The following is a 14207-nucleotide window of genomic DNA, read 5'->3' as shown; positions in this document are numbered from 1 at the left end:
AGATAGATAGATCTTTTAGATGGGTGGTTAGGACTACATACTTATTTTACTGTGCATTTGCATATATTGTATTGATGGCGCTTTAATTTTTCTCTCCTCTTAATTCCCCCCCCCCATATACATATTTGTTTGTCAAGTCACTTTGAAACTGTAAAAAGCCACCGATAAATGATAATAATAATAATAATAATAATAATAATAATAATAATAATAGATGTTTATTAACATTTCCACCACATTCCTGACCTACTGCTCTGTAAAGTGGCCAGCCATGTAGCTGGCAAGTACAAAGGTTTTGATGTTGCTGTTGCAAGTGTTTAACCTCTGCCTGGTTGCATTGCTAAGCACGCCCGAGAAACCCTTGTAGGTCAAAGAGCCTTCTAGGTCAATGGAGTAAATTCTCTGGAAAATTAAACTAAAGTAATTTCAGGGAGTTTCCAAGCGATTGTTTTAAGTTTCTTCATTCTGTCTCTTCTGTAGAAGTTGTTGAGTTTCCTGCATCCCACAATAGCAGCCGTTGCTGCAATAACATAATTGCTCTGGAAAGCAAATCTTTATGAGCTGAAGCTATTATTGTGATGGTTGATTTTGAAATTGATTCCTTTTGTTTGTTTGTTTGTTTGTTTTGTTTCTTGTAATGTATTCCTTTGTTTCTTTTTTTTATAAGCCACTTTTAGCATTTTTGTGTGTGTGTGTTGAAAAGCGGCATACCAAGAAAATTATCATAGAATCATAGAATCATAGAGTTGGAAGAGACCAGAAGGGCCATCAAGTCCAACCCCCTGCCAAGCAGGAAACACCATCAGAGCACTCCTGACATATGGTTGTCAAGCCTCTGCTTAAAGACCTCCAAAGAAGGAGACTCCACCACACTCCTTGGCAGCAAATTCCACTGTCGAACAGCTCTTACTGTCAGGAAGTTCTTCCTAATGTTTAGGTGGAATCTTCTTTCTTGTAGTTTGGAACCATTGCTCCGTGTCCGCTTCTCTGGAGCAGCAGAAAACAACCTTTCTCCCTCCTCTATGTGACATCCTTTTATATATTTGAACATGGCTATCCTATCACCCCTTAACCTCCTCTTCTCCAGGCTAAACATGCCCAGCTCCCTTAGCCGTTCCTCATAAGGCATCGTTTCCAGGCCTTTGACCATTTTGGTTGCCCTCCTCTGGACACGTTCCAGTTTGTCAGTGTCCTTCTTGAACTGTGGTGCCCAGAACTGGACACAGTACTTCAGGTGAGGTCTGACCAGAGCAGAATACAGTGGCACTATTACTTCCCTTGATCTAGATGCTATACTCCTATTGATGCAGCCCAGAATTGCATTGGCTTTTTTAGCTGTTGCGTCACACTGTTGGCTCATGTCAAGTTTGTGGTGAACCAAGACTCCTAGATGCTTTTCACATGTACTGATCTTAAGCCAGGTGTCACCCATCTTGTATTTGTGCCTCTCATTTTTTTTGCCCAAGTGCAATACTTTACATTTCTCCCTGTTAAAATTCATCTTGTTTGTTTTGGCCCAGTTCTCTAATCTGTCAAGGTCGTTTTGAAGTGTGATCCTGTCCTCTGGGGTGTTAGCCACCCCTCCCAGTTTGGTGTCATCTGCAAATTTGATCAGGATGCCCTTGAGTCCATCATCCAAGTCGTTGATAAAGATGTTGAATAAGACCGGGCCCAAGACAGAACCCTGTGGCACCCCACTAGTCACTCTTCTCCAGGATGAAGAGGAACCATTGATGAGCACCCTTTGGGTTTGGTCAGTCAGCCAGTTACAAATCCACTGAGTGGTAGCATAGTGAAGACCGCATTTTACCAGCTTCTTTACAAGAATATCATGGGGCACCTTGTCAAATGCCTTGCTGAAATCAAGGTAGGCTACATCCACTGCGTTCCCTTCATCTACCAGGCTTGTAATTCTGTCAAAAAACGAGATCAGGTTAGTCTGACATGACTTATTTTCCAGAAATCCATGCTGACTATTGGTGATCACAGCATTCCTTTCTAGGTGCTCACAGATTATGAATGAAAATTATGAATGAACACATATGTATTTAGGACCAGTTTTGTTTTTATGATTGTAAATTGCTTTGCATATTTTCTAATATTCTGTTTTAATGCTGTAACCCACCCTGGGACCTCCCCTTTGTGCCAGGTTAGGGAACTGACCCTCCTGTCCCTCACTGTACAGGAAAACACTGCCGGACATTTTCCATTTGATTTAATTTTGATTTATTATATTTCTATGCCGTTTTTCATCCAAATGAACCCCAAAGTGGCTTGCAAACAATAAACAACAGTAACACAGTAGCACATAATGGGAAATCACAAATACAGCCTAAATCATATAGAATGATTAACAAATTGTCGTTGAAACAATTCCAATCTATAAAACACTGTTAACGAAGCAACAAGAAGAAGCTAAAGCAAATGTCACATTATCTGATTAACAATTTGATACAGCATTTATAATCTATAAAACAACATTAGCAGAAGATAAACTAAGCACTATTAAGCTCATAAACAAAACCTCCACAAGCCATGTACTGTTGCCTGGTTGCATTATTGAAGTTTTCACTGGATAAATCAATTTATCATTAAGGACGCGGGTGGCACTGTGGGTTAAAGGTCGGCGATTCGAATCCCCGCGACGGGGTGAGCTCCCATTGCTCGGTCCCTGCTCCTGCCAACCCAGCAGTTCGAAAGCACGTCAAAGTGCAAGTAGAGAAATAGGTACCGCTCCAGCGAGAAGGTAAACGGCATTTCCACTGCTCTGGTTCGCCAGAAGCGGCTTAGTCATGCTGGCCACATAACCCAGAAGTTATACGCCGGCTCCCGCGGCCAATAAAATGAGATGTGCGCCGCAACCCCAGAGTCGGTCACGACTGGACCTAACGGTTGGGGGTCCCTTTTAGTATTGTGTTTAGTTCTAATATCTGGGAATGCTGAACTCCCTGCTCTTACCAATTTTATAAAAAGTGTTTTGGCTGCTCTACTTAGTCTTCCCCTTGACCAAAACAGAAATCTAACAGAAGTTTCAAGGCACAGTTCCTCTCTTTCACCACTGGGTGTCAGTGTCAGGCTACTGTCTTTGGCTAGGAGCTTCCTTGCTTTGTGGGAGAAGCGCTGCCTCTTTTGGCCAAATTTCCCAGGGAAATTCTCCAGGTCTGTTATTGTTGTTTTGTGGGTAAAGGTAAAGGTAAAGTGACCCCTGACCATTAGGTCCAGTCGTGACCGACTCTGGGGCTGCGCGCTCATCTCGCTTTATAGGCCGAGGGAGCCGGCATTTGTCCGCAGACAGCTTCCGGGTCATGTGGCCAGCATGACTAAGCCGCTTCTGGCGAACCAGAGCAGTGCATGGAAACGCCGTTTACCTTCCCGCCAGAGCAGTACCTATTTATCTACTTGCACTTTGATATGCTTTCAAACTGCTAGGTTGGCAGGAGCAGGGACCGAGTAACAGGAGCTCACCCTGTCACGGGGATTCGAACCACTGACCTTCTGATTGGCAAGTCCTAGGCTCTGTGGTTTAACCCACAGCGCCACCCGCGTCCCAAAGCACCTGTTTTGTGTGTAGCTGGACATAATTGTGGAGTTGTGGAAAATGCATGCCTTTGGAAAGCTGATGATCAGCAGCTGAAAAAAAGGGCATGTTAAGGCTATGTTGTTTATTAAGCCCTTTAATGTCATGCAATTTCAGGGACAACATGTGCACCAATTATATGAGGGTAGAATGAACTCAGTTCCATACTTAAAAGACCCAAGCCATATTAAAACACCACCTTCTTTTTGGCCAGTACAGTGGTACCTTGGTTCTCAAACTTAATCCATTCCGAAAGTCCGTTCCAAAACCAAAGCGTTCCAAAACCAAGGCGTGCTTTCCCATAGAAAGTAATGCAAAACGGATTAATCTGTTCCTGACTTTTAAAAACAACCCCTAAAACAGCAATTTAACATGGATTTTACCATCTAACGAGACCATTGATCAATAAAATGAAAGCAACAATCAGTGTGCTGTACTACAAAGTAAATAAGACAGTATTGTAGATGATAAAAATAAAAATTTATTTTTTTCCTTATCTGCACTGATGATAGTCATTGTTTGGATGGGGGGCTTTTATCCATTTCCGCAGTCAATCAACCAATCAGTAGCTGAACTGGGTTCCACACAGTCACAAAAACAAATTAACCGAAAAAGCCTCAAAAACAAAAACGCAAAATAAATAGCAAAAACAAAAGCGCCAAACTTAATCCGTTCCAGAAGTCCATTTGACTTCCTAAATGTTCAAAAACCAAGGCGCAGCTTCTGATTGGTGCAGGCGCCCCGGAAACAATAGCCGGCAGCCACATCGGACGTTCAGCTTCCCAAAAAACATTCGAAAACCAGAACACTTACTTCCGGGCTTTTGGTGTTTGGGAACCAAGGTGTTTGAGAATCAAGGTACCACTGTATTACTCTGTGATTTTAACAGCTCAGATTGAGTATCACGTGGTATATCTTCCACTTTGAAACTGAAAAGCTTCTCAAAGAGGTCTAATTTGCATTCGTAAGGTCTTTAAAACAGCCACTAAACATCTCTGGTATGTTTGGACCCTTAATGCATATTGCAGAGGGTTTCGTCCCCCACCCCCCCGCTCATCAGGTGTAAGTGTGTCTGGAAAAGCTTTAACCTCCCCACAAGAATTCATACAGTATCTATTGCGGCATTCACAGTGCATGTGATTCCTGCTCCGCTTTGAGGCTTCACATTGAGACCTGAAAAATGACCAGTGGTATCAACAAGGAAAATAAGGTAAAGGTAAAGGGACACTGGTGGCACTGTGGGTTAAACCACAGAGCCTAGGACTTGCCGATCAGAAGGTCGACGGTTCGAATTCTCGCGACGGAGTGAACTCCCATTGCTTGGTCCCTGCTCCTGCCAACCTAGCAGTTTGAAAGTACACGAAAGTGCAAGTAGATAAATAGGCACCACTCTGTCGGGAAGGTAAACAGCGTTTCCATGCGCTGCTCTGGTTCGCCAGAAGCGGCTTAATCATGCTGGCAACATGACCTGGAAGCTGTATGCCGGCTCCCTCGGCCAATAAAGCGAGATGAGTGCTGCAACCCCAGAGTCAGTCACAACTGGACCTAATGGTCAGGGGTCCCTTTACCTTTACCTTTAAGGGGCCCCTGGACAGTTAAGTCCAGTCAAAGGTGACTGTGGGGTTGCGGCACTCATCTCGCTTTCAGGCCAAGGGAGCCAGCGTTTGTCCACAGACATCTTTCCAAGTCATGTGGCCAGCAGGACTAAACCGCTTCTGGCGCAACGGGACACCTTGATGGAAACCAGAGCGCACAGAAACGCTGTTTACCTTCCCGCCGCAGTGGTACCTATTTATCTACTTGCACTGGCGTGCTTTTGAACTGCTAGGTTGGCAGGAGCTGGGACAGAGCAACAGAAGCTCACTCTGTCATGGGGATTCGAACTGCTGACCTTCTGATCGGCAAGCCCAAGAGGCTCAGTGGTTTAGACCACAGCGCCACCCACGTCCCAACAAGGAAAGTACGGTCATTGAACCACCACTGGGGAACACTTAGATTAGGTAAAGTCTTCCGTTTGGTCTCCAGGAAGTTTAACCTCCTCCCTTCCTGCATAGAAGCACTTCTTCAATGTATCTTCCCTACTTAGTCAGCACACTTCATAGCAGTAAACGGAATCTCCAGATGCTGCTTCAATGTTTTTAATGAAGCTCTTTGAACTGGTGACCGCGCAGAGCTCTGCCATTAATGAAGTACAGTGGTACCTCAGGTTACAGATGCTTCAGGTTACATACGCTTCAGGTTACAGACTCCGCTAACCCAGAAATAGTACCTCGGGTTAAGAACTTTGCTTCAGAATGAGAACAGAAACTGGGCTCCGGCAGCGCGGCGGCAGCAGGAGGCCCCATTAGCTAAAGTGGTGCTTCAGATTAAGAACAGTTTCAGGTTAAGAACGGACCTCCAGAATGAATTTAGTACTTAACCCGAGGTACCACTGGATATGAATGAAACAACAGTAGAAACAGTGCTTTTTCAGACCAAGAGAGTATTGCAGATACTGCACAGCTTGAGGCAATTGGATGCATAAAAACTAACTCCTTTTCTAATGAAACATAGCCCAGGCCCCTCAGTTTGATTCAAAGCTTTACTTTCTATTTCAGTGCGAATTAAACAATTATAAAGAGAGATGGATGCGTAGGGGATCTGAAGGTTGGGCTAGGCAGATGAGGCTCTGATTCCGGGTGTGTTCATTTTCACTCCTGGCAAGCTGGGAAATAAAATATATGGGGGGGGGAGCCCCCTCCAACACTGTGCAACTAAATAATATCGAATTATAACCACAAAAATGTAAAAGCAAATACCTTAAAGCATAAAGAATAGACAGGCAGAACACTTGCGTAGGAGTGGCTGGGGAAAGCCAGCTAGATGGGCGGAGAATAAACAAACAAACAAACAAACAAATAAATAATAAATCACCAATGGTTGTTATCAGTGGTGTTTCAAAGTCAGTCTCAAGTTCTTACATATACATATGCCAAGCTAAACCATGCCTCTTAGCCCAATATAGAAAACCACATCACCATATAACAGGGAGGTTACTACTTTAAAACAGCTGCCACATCCGTAAGAAGGAAAAGTGCTGAGAATATTTACCGTATTTTTCCGTCTATAAGACTAGGTTTTTTTCTCTTTAAAAAAATGTCAAAAATAAGGGGGAGTCTTATACACGGGGCCACCTCCCCCCATTTTCTTAAATCTGAGTCCCCCCAAATAGGAGGCGTCTTATAGACGGGAAAATATGGTACATAATTCCAAATCTGAACTGCCCTGTACGCCACCAAAACCTCAAATCCACTAATGCAGGCTTCCTAAAGTCAGCTCTCCAGATGTTTTTGGCCTACAACTCCCATGATCCCTAGCTAGCAGGACCAGTGGTCAGGGATGATGGGGATTGTAGTCTCAAAACATCTGGAGGGCCGAAATTGAGGAAGCCTGCAGATGCATGAAAGCTGGCAGAGAGCCTTCAGTAGCAAGGAAACTTCCCCACGCGTTTCAGAAACGTTGCCTAAGCGAATAAGATAAAAATAGAGGAATCACAGGACACCCTAAGAATTCCCAGCAGATGGTTGGAGTTTTTGGAGCTAGCCGACCTGACTGGAAGAATCCGCGATCAGAAGGAAGAGGAATACCAAGAAGACTGGAAGAAATTTAAAGATTATCTAGCTAAATATAGTAATATAAGATAATTAGAAGATACTTGAAAGTATCTGATAGGCCTAGGAGTGGAATAAGAATGTTGTATAGTAATATGGATTTAAGTCAAAAAAGGACCTGGGAGAAGAACTGGTGGAGGAGGACTGGAAGAAATTTAAGGACTATCTACAAAAACATTGTAAATTGTATGAATGCTAAGAAAGATGTAAGATTTGTAATAACATGGCTCCAATAAATTAGTAATAAGGAATATAAATTTGAATGTAATTGAAAGAAAAGACAAATTTCGGATAAACAATATTTTATAATTAAGTCTTAACAAGAGAGTTGTTAAATTTCAAAATTTGAGATTTTAATAGTGGAAAATTTTATTATATAAACTAAATTAAGTTAATAATTTGCTGTCAAAATTTATGAGTTTAGAAAGCAGGAACAAGAGGTGCGAGGAAGTCCAAGGAAGTGTATGAAATGTGGATATTGGAAAATGTTATGTTATTATGTGTTCTTTATTGTTAAACAAAAACCTAATAAACATTATTTTTTAAAAAAAGGCAAAAAAGAAAAGAGATGAAGATAGTTAGTTGAAGGAGTTAATTGTATTAGAAAGAGGATTTTAGAGAACTGCTACAAAGGAGATACAGTGGTACCTCAGGTTAAGTACTTAATTTGTTCCGGAGGTCCGTTCTTAACCTGAAACTGTTCTTAACCAGAAGCACCACTTTAGCTAATGGGGCCTCCTGCTGCCGTCGCGTTGCCGGAGCCCGATTTCTGTTCTTATGCTGAAGCAAAGTTCTTAACCTGAAGCACTATTTCTGGGTTAGCGGAGTCTGTAACCTGAAGCGTATGTAACCTGAAGTGTATGTAAGCCGAGATACCACTGTACAATGAAATTCAGTTGAGGGGGAATCGAGGAAGTCAGACTACAATGAAAGTTAACTTGGATTTCGGAAAGTAATGACTGTTTTTACTCTTTTTTCTTTCTTTTAGTATTGTAAGATTTTTTAAAATGTTTTTCATATGTTAAATTTGTTATAAATGTGGAAAAGCAATTTAAAAAATTGTTAAAAACAAAAATTCCCAGCAGATGACTGTACTTGGGCAAACCTATAAAAATAAATACTTTGGGTTGTGCATATGCAATATTCTCCCTCTGCTGGCACAAGGGCTCTGGCAATAGCAGAGAGCTGTTTCTCAAGGCGGCACAGCAGGGAGATCCTAAACCAAGGTGCTGTAGCGGAAGGTACTTGTGCAACGGGATGGTGCTAGCGGAACTACTATTGCAAAACATCCAATTCAGTGGAACGGTTTTGCTTACATTTATTCAGCATCTTCAAGCAACATTCAGGAAAGTAGAATGTTCATCACATGCTCGTTCGTATTAGGGTTCTTTATTCATAAGCAAAATGGGAAGTAAAAGCAGTTGTGAAAAATTTGGAGTCTGTACAGAGGAGGGCAACCAAGATGATGATGCCTTCGGCACAGCCAAAATCACCTGTCTCTTTCCTTCCTTTTCCTTCCTCAATGCAAAATCCTTAAGCCCAGAATGGCCTCGGTCCAGTATATCTGAAGGAGCGTCTCCACCCCCATTGTTCTACCCGGACACTGAGGTCCAGCACTGAGGGCCTTCTGGCGGTTCCCTCACTGCGGGAAGCCAAGTTACAGGGAACCAGGCAGAGGGCCTTCTTGGTAGTGGCACCCGCCCTGTGGAACGCCCTCCCACCAGATGTCAAAGAGAAGAACAACTACCAGACTTTTAGAAGACATCTGAAGGCAGCCCTGTTTAGGGAAGCTTTTAATGTTTAATAGGTTATTGTATTTTAGTGTTTTGTTGGAAGCCGCCCAGAGTGGCTGGGGGGACCCAGCCAGATGGGCGGGGTATAAATAATAAATTATTATTATTATTATTATTATTATTATTATTATTATTATTATTATTATTATTTATCATTATCATCATCATCAATCTTTATTACTGTCCAGAGACCCAACAAATCTTTACAAAGCAATACACAATTCATACAGCCTACCTCCAGGTTAAACAAGCATTTTGTTCAGAATATAGGGATCATTGGTTCTTGCAACCACTGCTAATGTTCTAGCATTTGTCCAGTCTTCCAATAGGAACCTGTCATAGTGAGCCTCTGATTTTCCCGGGAAAGGTACCAGCAAGGGTAATATCAGTTCAGCCCTGGCTTGCTCATATTTTGCACAGTGCAGCAAAATATGTTTTATGGAATCGATGTCTTGAGCACACGAGCAAAGTCTGTCCTGGTAGGGAACTCCTCTTAACCTGCCATCCAACACTGCAGAAGGAGTGTTATTATTATAATTATTATTATTATTATTATCTTCACTCAGTTATTATTATCTTCACTCAGTTTCTCAGTGTTTCCAAATCTTCTGTTGTTCTCCATATTTCCACATCAGTCTGCAGTTTTTTTCTTTAGAAGGCTTCACGAAAGCTCATCAGCATTTCTGGGCACACTTCTCCAAATGCACACATTCGTGCCTGATATTTTGCCTTAATATACGCATGTTTGCAAAGCAAGCTCCCCCAATGTAATGCATTTTGCATGTATCGTTATAGGGGTTTTTTTTGGGTGCTGCCCTCTAAACCTTAGAAATTAATAAATGGTAGGACTTATTTGTGAAGGGAGAAATACAAGCTGCAGAGGAATTCCTGAGCCAGCCTATGCAAAATGACCTGGCCAAGCTAGGGCCATTAAGAAAACACTGAGGGCCATTGGCAGTGCAAGAGAACTGTCCTCACCCCTTGCCCTGAGGTGTGAACAGAGACTGGGGTTTGGAAGGCTGCCAGGGTAACTGGGTGTGAGGTGACAGGAAAAGAGAGTTTTTAGCAGGGTGTTCTGGGAAGAAGAAAGACTGGGATCCATCTTGGGCAGGCTGGCTGAAGGCTGGCTGGGAGAGAGGCCTTGGACTCGAGGGCTGCAATTCTGTGGAGGACAAGCCCCTCTTGAAATGACCACGCTGTAAGATCTGGACTCATTCCATGCAGACTGAAGGTGTTAATGGGTGAAAAAACCGCATTTCTTCAAGTTACGACAGTCTCTGCCGCTTCTCAGTTCTCCAAAGGAACACATACCCTGGAACCCTCTGTGATCTTGCTATTGCTCAGAAATGTGTTTCCAAATATTCTGTTTTCTCCATATTTCCATATCAGTCTGCAACTTTTTTCTTTAGAAGGCTTCACAAAAGTTCACCAGCATTTCTGGGCACCCAACAGCATTTTAAAAACTGATATCTGTGTTAATATGGCACACTGTACACATTGGAGAATTTTGCATTGCAAAAATTTGGAGAAGTGTGGAATTTCAAGGATATCTGTATCCCAATTTGCACCTTTCCCCCCAGAAAGCACAAAATAAGTCTGTGCACCTTTAAATATGAACTGAATCAAGTTTCTCTCCCATCTCCAAGTCTTCCTCAGTCCCTTGCTTTTCTTTTATGCATGAATCCCCTTCAGATTCTCAATCTTCTGCAAGACCTTCATCTTTCCCTCCTTCTTTTCCATTCCCTCCAATGTCAGTGGTTGCTTTGCTTCCCGGCCATTTTCACTTCTCCACCCCCACTTGGCAACATTCCTTGTTCCTTCTTGCGCTGCAGCCTCCTCCATGCTCCTTCCACACAAGACCTTGCACAATGCGATTAGCCAAGACTTCCAACCGGCGCTCAGTTGCAGCAGGAGGCATGAAACCCCTCGCTGGTGTCCTCTGCAAACGTGCTGTGCATGTGCTTCTACAGCTGGGAGCTGGCTTGCACTCTCAGCCAAACATGGACGCAGCAGTGTCCTCACAGGACCCAGATCTGCTTCATGACCTTCCAAAGGAGCTGAAAGCTCAGCAGAACAGCAGTCGAGTGAATCAACAGCACAGTGACCAAGACTGTGAGCCTATTGGCGCTTTTTGGTCAGAGGAACCCTCCACCTCAGCAGCAGGGGAAGATACGGGAGGGAAGAGTATTCTTCCATTGAATCATCACATTGAATCACAAAGACATCTTCAGGACAAAACTGAGGCAGGCAAGCCAGCTGGAATTGGGAGAAAATGATGTATGGAAGTGAGAGCTGGACCATAAAGAAGGCTGATCGCCGAAGAATTGATGCTTTTGAATTATGGTGCTGGAGGAGACTCTTGAGAGTCCCACGGACTGAAAGATCAAACCTATCCATTCTGAAGGAAATCAGCCCTGAGTGCTCACTGGAAGGACAGATCCTGAAGCTGAGGCTCCAATACTTTGGCCACCTCATGAGAAGAGAAGACTCCCTGGAAAAGACCCTGATGTTGGGAAAGATGGAAGGCACAAGGAGAAGGGGACGACAGAGGACGAGATGGTTGGACAGTTCTTGAAGCTACCAGCATGAGTTTGACCAAACTGCGGGAGGCAGTGGAAGACAGGAGTATCTGGCATGCTCTGGTCCATGGGGTCACGAAGAGTCGGACACGACTAAATGACTAAACAACAACAACAATGAGGGCCTTAATAGACAGGTGTATTGAGTACTCTCATAAGAACATAGAAGCATAGAATTGTAGAGTTGGCCGGGGCAGGATGTCCAACTAGTAGATCATGGTCTACCGGTAGATCCCCAGCTGATCCTGGTAGATCAAGGGATCCTTATCGTGTACAAAACGTTATGGGGGGAAAGCCAAAAAACTCTGTGCAATCCTCCCCCCAAAAGCTCAGCAACTCTGGGTACTTCCCTTCCTAAAAGAAGTTCAACAAGAAGTTCTGGGCAATCCACCCACCCCACGCACACTCCTCCCCCCTCCAATGACAATGGGTAGATCACCGCAAGTTTTTTTTTATACTGGGAGTAGATCACAGTCTCTTGGAAGTCGGACATGCCTGAATGCAGGAATCTCAGCTGAAGCATCCATGAGAGATGGCCATCCAACCTCTGTTTAAAAACCTCCAAGGAAGGAGAGTCCACAACCTCCCGCTATTTCTGTCAGAAAGTTTTTCCTGATGCTGAAGAATCTCTTTTCTTGTAACTTGAAGCCATTGGTTCGAGTCCTACCCTCCAGAGCAGGAGGAAACAGACTTGTTCCCTCTTCCATGTGACAGCCCTGGAGATATTTGAAGATAGCTATCCTATCTCCTCTCAGTCTCTTCTTTCCCTAAGCTATAGCTCGGGGCCCTAAGCTATAGCTTATTTAGCTTATACGTAAATCCAGCAGTGAATTGAACTATAAAGAAGTGTAAACTAATATGGACATATTGACAGTTATTGTATTGTTCGTGTGAGGTGACGCCCCTCACTCCTTCTCCCTGCTTTTTAAAAATAAATTTGCAGTTAAAACACTTCTTGTGTTTTTGCATTGAAACAAGAATGAGGAGAAACACATGAAATTGTCAAAAAAAGTCAGGATCTGGATGAGAGATGGATGATGCTGTGTGGACAATGTGGAAGAGATACTTGCACTGGGTACACCAAATGAATCTTAATGTGCTCTGTGTATTCAGCCTCTGTGGGAAGGTCATCAAACAGCACTGGGGGCACAGACCTCGCACATTCATCCCCACAGATTTCCTGTCTGTGCTTACCTAACATGTTTTGGAACATCTGCATCACCCTATAGACACCCTGTCAAAGCGAAACTCCTTCTTTGACCAAACCATCAATTGAAAAATTCTGATTTACATTACTATTTACGATAACCAGAGAATGTTAAGCTATAACAAGAAGACGGAGGTTTTGTGCATTCACACAAAAATCCGCAGCAAAAGCAAATATGCCAACATTAAAAAAAAAAACTTAACCAAGGTCATTGTGGCAGCTTGAAAGAAAGAGGAAATAACGGGATTTGGTTCTAGGGCATCTTAGATACTAAACTTTTGCGCAACTCCTGTACAGAATTTTCAAGTCTTTCCATTATATTGGTAATAGCAGACCATCTCTAGAGAAGATCCTTGTGCACCTACGTTGGCAAAAATCCATTTTTTTTTGTTTATTTCCGAATATGTAAACTGCTCTGCATTTAAACAGAACAGAATATAGAACACAATACAAACCGTAAGATACTGTAATGTTAACAGCATTAAGCCAATAAGGATTTAAAGCTACAGAAACAAAACACACTTAATTTGGGAAGACTTTTTTCAATGCATAATTTTTATTAGTTTACATAATTCAAAATACAAAATTAAAATATACAGATTCAATTATTACTTTCACAGATTTTTAAATGTGACTTCCTTCAACCTTTCCACAAATCATCCATACTAATCTTTTTTGTAATTTTGCAGTTCTTAGTTTGTAATGCCATTATTCATCCTAGTTCTCCCGTTTCTCTTTAGACAGTACCCTTTACTTTTTACAGAGCTCCTTTAAAACCCACTAGAGTTATCTGTCCATCGCTTAGATCTTCCAGATAGTTCGTGAAATTTTCCCAATCTTTAGTAAACCTCTGATCCTTTAAATATCTGATTTTCCCTGTCATCCTATCCATCTCCGCATATTCTAATAGTTTTTATCTCCAATCCTCGATTGTCGGTAGACCCTCTGATTTCCAGTTTTTAGCCAATAAGACTCTTGCTGCCGTTGTTGCGTACTGGAACAGCTTGTGATCTTCCCTCTTTATCTCCCTTCCTACCAATCCCAACAGAAAGGCCTCTGGTTTTTTAACAAAGGTATATCTCAAAATTTTCTTCATTTCGTTATATATACTCTCCCAGAACCCTTTAACCTTCTGGCACTCCCACCACATATGGTAGAAGGTCCCCTCCCTTTTCTTGCACTTCCAGCACTTATTACAGGATCCATACATCCTAGCTAGTTTTACAGGGGTCATATACCAACGGTAGAACATTTTCATTAAGTTTTCCTTCAATGTCACACAGGCAGTGAACTTAAGATGGTGTTTCCAGAGTTTTTCCCATTCTTCAAAGTAGATGTTACGGTCTAAATCTCTTGCCCAGTATGTCATTACTGACTTAACTTCCTCGTCAATTAAATTCC

General features: G+C 42.6%; 1 long non-coding RNA gene across 1 annotated transcript in view; it reads right to left on the bottom strand.

Annotated features, from left to right (window-relative positions):
* The window catches only part of LOC310852915, a 38579-nt gene extending 26870 nt beyond the window's left edge, over nt 1-11709 (bottom strand). The window contains exon 1 of the long non-coding RNA XR_014568430.1: nt 11393-11709. This is a non-coding gene — a long non-coding RNA (uncharacterized lncRNA). The remainder of the gene's footprint in view (nt 1-11392) is intronic.
* Nucleotides 11710-14207: the final 2498 nt, after the last annotated feature.

Source organism: Podarcis gaigeae (assembly GCF_964106915.1).
Source record: "Podarcis gaigeae genome assembly, chromosome: 9".
Taxonomy (NCBI): Eukaryota; Metazoa; Chordata; class Lepidosauria; order Squamata; family Lacertidae; genus Podarcis; species Podarcis gaigeae.
Note: the sequence above shows the minus strand (reverse complement) of the source record. Positions and strands in the feature narration are given on the sequence as shown.